This window comes from Myotis brandtii, unplaced genomic scaffold (assembly GCF_000412655.1).
Source record: "Myotis brandtii unplaced genomic scaffold, ASM41265v1 scaffold680, whole genome shotgun sequence".
Taxonomy (NCBI): Eukaryota; Metazoa; Chordata; class Mammalia; order Chiroptera; family Vespertilionidae; genus Myotis; species Myotis brandtii.
Genome location: NW_005370658.1, coordinates 1,126,339 through 1,134,342, shown reverse-complemented (window position 1 = coordinate 1,134,342; position 8,004 = coordinate 1,126,339). Strand labels below are relative to the sequence as shown.

The window sequence follows — 8,004 nt, the reverse complement described above, 5'->3', positions numbered from 1 at the left end:
AGTGTGTCTGTAGATAAATTCCCCAAAGTGAGACTTCTAGCTCAAAGACTGTGTGCATTTATAATTTTTACAGATATTATCAAATTGATCCCTTTGCGGGTTAGATTAATTCATATTCCCTCCAGCAATGGCTAAAGGTCTTGTTTCTTTACAGCCTCACCAACAGAGTGTATATCAACCTTCGGACTTGGGCCAACATGAAGTGAAAAATGGTATTTCAGAGTAGAGAAAATTTGCATTTCCCTCGCCACAAATGAGGCAGAATATATTTCCATGTGTTTAAGAGTGATTTATGGGCCCTAGTCGAGTAGCTCAATTGGTTAAAGCCTCATCCCAATACGCCAAGGCTTAGATTGTGGGTTCGATTCCTGCTCAGGACACATACAAGAATTAACCAATGGCCAGGCTGTTGAGTGTCAACCCATGAACCAGGAAGTCAGGGTTCAATTCCTGGTGAGGGCACATACCTGTGTTTTAAGCTCGATCCCCAGTAGGGGGTGTGCAGGAGACAGCCAATCAATTATTCTTTATCATCATTGCTGTTTCTATCCCTCTCTCCCTCTCCCTTCCCCTCTCTGGAATCAATTTTTTAAAACGAGCTATTTATAGTTCTTTCCTGCCAATTATTCTTTTGGATTGTTGATCTTTTTCTTCTTGATTTGTAGGAGTTCTTTATATATTCAGGAGATTTACCATCTGGTTATGAAATGAGTTGTAAATATTTTTCCTAGTTTGTCATTTCTCCAAACTTTTGAATTAATGGCCATGAGCATTTATTGAGGATTTGATGCATGCCCGCTTTTGTACTAGGTTTTTTAATCACACATTTCAAGCTTACTGGTGTAGCTTTTCATCTCTAATGTCTATAGAATGCATCTCTGAAAAATAAGGACATTTTTCTACATAATCACACAACTATTTTCACATCTAAGAAAACATACACTCATTCTTTAGTCCCATCTTATACCAAGCACATATTCAAATTTCCCCGAGTCTCTGAAATGTCTTTTTAGTGTGTTTAGAGCACCACTGGCCAATAGACCTTTCTGTGGTGGCAGGAATGTCCCATTATCTGTGCTTTTTAATGTGGTAGCCATTAGCTACATGGAGCTGTTGAATGTTTGAAATGTATCCAGTGAAAATGAGGAACTGAATTGTTCATTGCATTTTGTTTTAGTTACTTTTAGTTTTTTAAAATATATTTTTATTGATTTCAGAAAGGAAGGGAGAGGGGGAGAGATAGAAACAACAATGATGAGAGAGAATCATTGATTGGCTGCCTCCTGCACGCCCCCCACTGGAGATCGAGCCTACAATTTGGACATGTGCCCTTGACCAGAATTGAGCCCGGGACCCTTCAGTCCACAGGCCGACGCTCTATCCACTGAGCAAACTGGCTAGGGCATTACTTTTAGTTTTAATAGCCACGTGGAAAATTACAGGTCAGTATACCTGATGAACATGGATGCAAAAATCCACAACAAAATATTAGCAAACCGCCCTAGCCGGTTTGGCTCAGTGGATGGAGCGTCAGCCTGTGGACTCGGGGGTCCCGGGTTCGATTCCGGTCAAGGGCATGTACCTTGGTTGTGGGCACATCCCCAGTAGGGAGTGTGCAGGAGGCAGCTGATCGATGTTTCTATCTCTCTATCCCTCTCCCTTCCTCTCTGTAAAAAATCAATAAAATATATTTTAAAAAATATATTAGCAAACCGAATTCAATAGCACATTGAAAGGACCATACACCATGATCAAGTGGGATTAATCCCAGAGATACAAGGATGGTTTGACATCCACAAATCAATGTGATATCACATTAGCAAAAATGAAGGATAAAAATTATATGATCATTTCAATAGATGCAAAAAAAGAAAACATTTGACAAAATTCAACATTTCTTTCATAATAAAAACACTCAACAAACTGGGTATAGAAGGAACATACCTCAACATAATAAAGGCCATATATGATAAGCGCACAGCTAACATACTAAGCAGTACAACAGTAAAAGCTTTATAGTTTTATTTATTTCAGAGAGGAAGGAAGAGGGAGAGAGATAGAAACATCAATGATGAGAGAGAATCATTGATCGGCTGCCTCCTGCACGCCCCACACTGAGGATTGATCCCACAACCCAGCATGTGCCCTTGACTGGAATCAAAGCCGGGACCCTTCAGTCCGAAGGCCGACGCTCTATCCACTGAGCCAAACCAGCTAGGGCCTTATTTCATTTTTCTAGTCCCCTAGGGGATGGACACGTATTGTGTCCAACTTCCTACCTCAAAGAACATTCATTTTTCTTCTTCTTTTAAAATATAGTTTTATTTATTTCAGAGAGGAAGGGAGAGGGAGAGAGATAGAAACATCAATGATGAGAGAGAATCATTGATCAGCTGCCTCCTACACACCTAATTAGATCAGGCAAAGATTCAAAGTCTCCAGAGCAGGGGTCCTCAAACTACGGCCCGCGGGCCACATGCAAATACAAATATTGTATTTGTTCCCGTTTTGTTTTTTTACTTCAAAATAAGATATGTGCAGTGTGCATAGGAATTTGTTCATAGTTTTTTTTTTTTTTAAACTATAGTCCGGCCCTCCAACGGTCTGAGGGACAGTGAACTGGCCCCCTGTTTAAAAAGTTTGAAGACCCCTGAGCTAGGGTCTCAATGCACATTCTTATCTGTGTGCAAGACTTTCACTGAATATAAAAACTTGGAACACAACTGCCAAGTCACAGTTCTCCCAATTCAACAGGGAGCTAATGACTGGTTTAAACAAGAGAGAATGTTTACTTGAATCCACTAGTGGACAACCTGGGGACCGCAGGTCCTTCTGTCAGTCACCCCACCATCCTCTGGGGCAGTATTTCCAGAGGCATTTGGCTGTGTCTGCAGACAACGGTTCCACCTGTCAAGGGGGTGTGCCACTGGCAGTGCACAGGACAGCCCTCCTCCGTAACAAAGAATGAGTTGGCTCCAAATGTCAACGCAGCCACCCGCCCTAGCACAGTCCCCACTCTTTTTTGTTACATGACTGATTTGTTGAGGGACCGGGACAGTTGTCCCATAGTGCAACCCATCCTCTGGATTCGTCTGTTGCTTCCTGATGTTGTCGTTTAACTTGTGTGGGTTTTTTTGACCCCTTCCATTTCCTGCCAATTGGATGTTAGGTTGAGAGACTTGGTCAGAGCCAGGTTTAACATTTTGGCAAGATGTGTCCTGGGAAAGCTGCAAACTTCCTTTTTGCGTCACATTAAGAGGCCAGCGAGGCCCTGGATCCCTCTAGTTTGATACTGAGCTTCATCAAAGTGAGTGCTGGTGACATTCTGGCCTCCGTGGCAAAGTGCATTCTCCTACACCCAGTGGGCCCTCTGGAAGCCTCTGCATATCTTTTAAAATATATATATTTTTAAATTAATTTCAGAGAAAAAGAGAGAGAGAAACCTCAATGATGAGAATCATTGACTGGCTGCCTCCTGCATGCCCCCACTGGGGATTGAGCCTACAATCCAGGAATCAAACCCTGACCTCCAGGTTCATAGGTCGATGCTCAACCACTGAGCCACACCCACCGGGCCCCTGTGCATAGCTTGTTCCCAGCATTCCCTCACATGAGGTTTTATAATCCCCATCATGGTCACTGTCTCAATGATTTGATGGGCTTTTGCAAAATGATTTTTCTAATTCTCTCTTTCCTTTTTCATTTTCTTTTGCTGGCATTCTTCTTGGGTTTTTTGGTGACTGTGAAACACAGCTACTACTGGGAAGGGAAGACCATGCTTGACTCCTTACTTTTATTTATTTTTAAACTTTTTTTCAGAGCCCCTCCCCCACGGGCCCCTCGGTGCCCTGGGCGGGCAGCTGCAGTCCTACAGCAACGCCTGCAAAGCTCTCACCCTCATGGAAGTCACACTGGGTTTTTTCCTTTTGTTTTTTTAAGTTTGCAATTTTTAAAAAAATATATTTTATTGATTTTTTTTACAGAGAGGAAGGGAGAGGGATAGAGAGTTAGAAACATTGATGAGAGAGAAACATCGATCAGCTGCCTCCTGCACACCTCCTACTGGGGATGTGCCCGCAACCAAGGTACATGCCCTTGACTGGAATCGAACCCAGGGCCCTTCAGTCCACAGGCCGACGCTCTATCCACTGAGCCAAACAGGTCAGGGCCTGGGTTTTTTCTTAACTTCTTACTTTCAACTACCAATGTTTCCAGGAAGGAATTGATCGAGAACCGCTTCTAATGGTACAATAAATGTGTGTCTTTAATTTTCAAATTGAGGTTTAACGTACATACATGCACAGATCTTGCCCGGCTGGAGTGGCTCAGTTGGCTGAGCATCGTCCTGTGCATTGAAAGGACAGTGCAGTTCCTGGCAAGGGCACACACCTGGGTTTCAGGTTCAGTCCCAGTTGGGGCATGTCCGGAAGGCAACCGATGGATGCTTCTTACTCTCTCTCTTTTGCTCCCTTTCTCTAAGCATGTCCTCTGGTGAGGATTAAAATAAATAAATGAATGCACAGATCTTTAATGAAAAGCTGAGGACATTTTTAGATCTGTACATCCATGCAACTATCATTAGATAAAAATATAGAACATTTCTAGCCCCAAGTTGGCTTTCCTGCCATGAAGACTTATAATGAACTGCGCCTTCTTGCAACCTGGGACCCCTGGAGGATGTCGGAGAGCTGGTTTTGGCCTGATCCCCGCAGGCCAGGCTGAGAGACCCCACAGGTACACAACTGGCTGGGGAGGAACCTCGGGAGAGCTCCAGGGCATGTCCAGCCTGTCTTGCCCAGTCCCGATCAGCCTGGACCCCAGCAGCAAGCTAACCTACTGGTCGGAGCGTCTGCCCCCTGGTGGTCAGTGCATGTCATAGTGACTGGTGGAACGGTCGAACGAACGGTCAGACACTTAGCATATTGGGCTTTTATTATATAGGATATTTGTGATTGCAGAAATTATTTCCAGGCATGGTGGTGCCCATCTTGGGGTTCATAGAGTTCAGGAAGATGGGAAAATTGGTGAGAGGTGGAAACAGGGCTTCTAGGTCCCCCCTCCCACCTGGTTGACCCTAGGAGCCGACTCCTCTCACAGAAGCAGCTGCAGGGGCTGGACAACTTGCTTTGCCAACTGGGATGGATCCCAGGCACATCCCACCTGGAAGATTCATTAATTGTTGGGGGGACTTGTGTGGTCTGAGGCTCAGCTGCATACACTCAGGGAACAAGTTACAAAGCCAAAAGGGCCCTTGGAGCTTAGGAGAAAGAGAGAGAGGCAAGGAAAAGGAGCCTGGGGGGAGGCGGGGGGAAGACACAGGAGTGCTCCATAGAGAGTTGCCCACTGCCCCCGGTCCTCATCTTGAGGGTGTTTATCTGGAGGTCCCAGGGGAGGATCCCAATAGATCAGTCATCAGCTTTCCAGGTGTGTACTTTCAGGGTCCTGGTCTCTGATTGGTTGGCCCCAGGGCAGGGGTCATCAGTCCATGCTGCTGGTTCTGAGTCAGCCAAGGCATTGCTTGTGGCTTGTCTTGTTTTGCTGCTTTTCTGGGCCTGGAGCTGAAACACAACTAAGGTCTAGATGTATTTGATGCTGGTGGCAACCTCATTGTCCTGGGGGCTTAACGATTAAGGGCTATTTTCCAGCTCCCTTGTTCATTCCCCCCCTAAGGGGATCTAACCCTCTTGACTAGCAACATGCCAGAGGAGGAAAGGTCAGGGAAGGGTCCAAACCACGGGACCAGCAATAGGAAAGGTCAGGGGGTCTAAACCTGCATGGCGGGTGATATACCAGGGGAGGAAAGGTTATCCTGTGGGGAGGTCTTTGTTTTCCCAGTTTTGCTGGTTGCTAGGCACTTGAGGCTTTCAGCCCTGGTGACCCTCTGTACCTGGCCTATCACCCTTGCTCTGCCCAAGCCTGTCTAACTGCCTAACAACCCTGCTCAGGTGACATAGACTACAGCATCCTCTCTCTCTTCCCGCACACCCTCTAATGTTTCTCCTACAGCCTTTATAAACTAACTTTATGTACTAATTTCACTGATAACTGTGTCTCCCCTAGTAGAATGTGAACTCTAAGTACTTATCTGCTTTCACTTTACAGCCGGTGCCTTGCAAGGAGGAAGTGTAACACTGGTTGAACTAGGAAACAGAAGCCACTTTTTGTCCCACAACAGAACTAGAATTGGAACCTCGGGCTCTAAGCCTTTGCCTTCTCTTTCCTCCTCCTTTTATCTCAAAAAAGAGTAGGGCACAAAATTTAATGGGGTGTCAAAAAACTCAATAATTATTGTTTCCAAAAATCAAGATTAATGCAAAAAAGATGCTCAAAATATATATTTTTAAAGTAAGACATGAGCTGACCCTGCACTTGCATGATTCATCTCACCCTAATCCCAGTAGTTTTTATTTAAAGTTTTTGTATTTTGTTCATCATGGATTTATTTTTCCCATTAATTTTGATATTTATTTTAAATATATTTTTATTGATTTCAGAGAGGGAGAGGGAGAGAGAGAGAGAGATCAATGACGAGAATCACCCATCAGCCTCCTGCACGCCTCATACTGGGGTTCGAGCCCGCAACTGGGCATGTGCCCTAACCAGGAATTGAACCGTGACCTCCATGCCATGCCAGCCAGGCTAATTTTGAACTTTTAAAAATATTGTATTAAAATATTTATCGTGATGGTTGAGTTGTTGCACCCAAAGGGCTCACCATTCTGTCTTTTCTTCTCACTCCTGGGGAAAACCGGCACCGACGCCGGGGCGGTGCGGAGCTCTGCTAAGCGGCCGAGCTCCCCCCACCCCCGCCCGCCCGCCGGCCCCGGTGAAGAAGGGGCGGGAGCTGACCTTTGCTTATCACCCGCTTGGAAACATCCAATTAAGTCCCCCGCCCGCGGGAGACCTTTCCCAGGGCGGCCCGCGCCTCCCGAGGCGCTGAGATAGCCGTAGTAGCCACGGCCTCGGTGACCTTTACGGGGCTGGGAGGAGGGAGCGGGCAAGGCGGCCACGCGTCTGGCCGGTCTGGGCGGAGATGCCACGGGTTGGGTCGCTCCCGGGCTGGTATCGGGCTGGGGGCTGGGACCTGGGATTGAACCTGGCCTCGGTTCCCCAAGTCTATCTCATCGTCACCGGGCGAGGGGGAGAGGGAAAGAGCCCCCCGTGACGTAATCGAACCCCGAGTCCAGCCTCCGCCGCTAGCGTCACAGACGAGCAGCGCTGCGTCACCGCATTCCTCTCGTGACTTTAGTGCGGGAGGCCATGAACTGGCCCACGGGGGAAAGGAGACGTCTGAAGAGAGCGCTCTCTTCTTCCTCACCCTTGTATTTGGTAAGACGTTTATAGTACACAGGAGCGGACTACCACTCCCAGCTAGCCTTGCGTGCTGCGCATGCTCGCGGCCTCCAGTTAGAGAGCGCGGCAAACCTTTAGGGGAGATTGACGTCCTTTTAGTCGAAACAGAGGGCAGTTTTACAGCCGCAAGCCATAGGCCCCACCCCTTTATTCTTAGCCGCTGCTTCCTTGCGGGAATGACGGGCTCTGCTACCTTTGAGGGTTCAGTTTCCTTTGATGGACATTCCTGCCGATTAATCAGATCGCCGGAAAGTCAAGAGGGTGTTGAAAAGCGTGCTTTAGGACCAATAGCTTAGCAGCAGGGCCCAGCACTGTCCAATCACTCCTCCCGGCGTCGCCAATCACCCGGGACCCCGCCCTTGCCCGTGACGTAAGTAGGGTGGGTAGCAACAGTTGCCCCGGTGAGGGAAACGGAGGCGCCATAGCCACGGTAGTCGTGGCGACCAAGCAACCCGGCAACGCGAGTCAACAACAACAACCGCCCGGCCGACCCCCACCCCCACCCCGATCCCCGACCCAGCCCGGGGACCCCGGCACGTTCTGTCCCCCTCCCAACATCGCCTCCGAGACCTCTGGAAAGCCCTTCTGCGGACAGAAGTGGGGAGAAGCCAAGGTAACCCGGACGGCCGGGTGGCGGGCCGGGGAGGACGG

At 47.6% G+C, this 8,004-nt stretch overlaps 1 protein-coding gene across 6 annotated transcripts in view; it reads left to right on the top strand.

Annotated features, from left to right (window-relative positions):
• The first annotated feature begins 7,758 nt into the window (after window positions 1-7,758).
• RFX1 (regulatory factor X, 1 (influences HLA class II expression)) overlaps window positions 7,759-8,004 on the top strand; it is a 34,254-nt gene continuing 34,008 nt past the window's right edge. For 2 of the 6 annotated variants that reach the window (XM_014529430.1, XM_014529432.1), the window contains exon 1: window positions 7,759-7,966. The gene's annotated coding sequence lies outside the window, so the exon portion shown is untranslated. The remainder of the gene's footprint in view (window positions 7,967-8,004) is intronic. The other 4 variants (XM_014529431.1, XM_005881597.2, XM_014529433.1 and 1 more) reach the window with 2 other exon arrangements.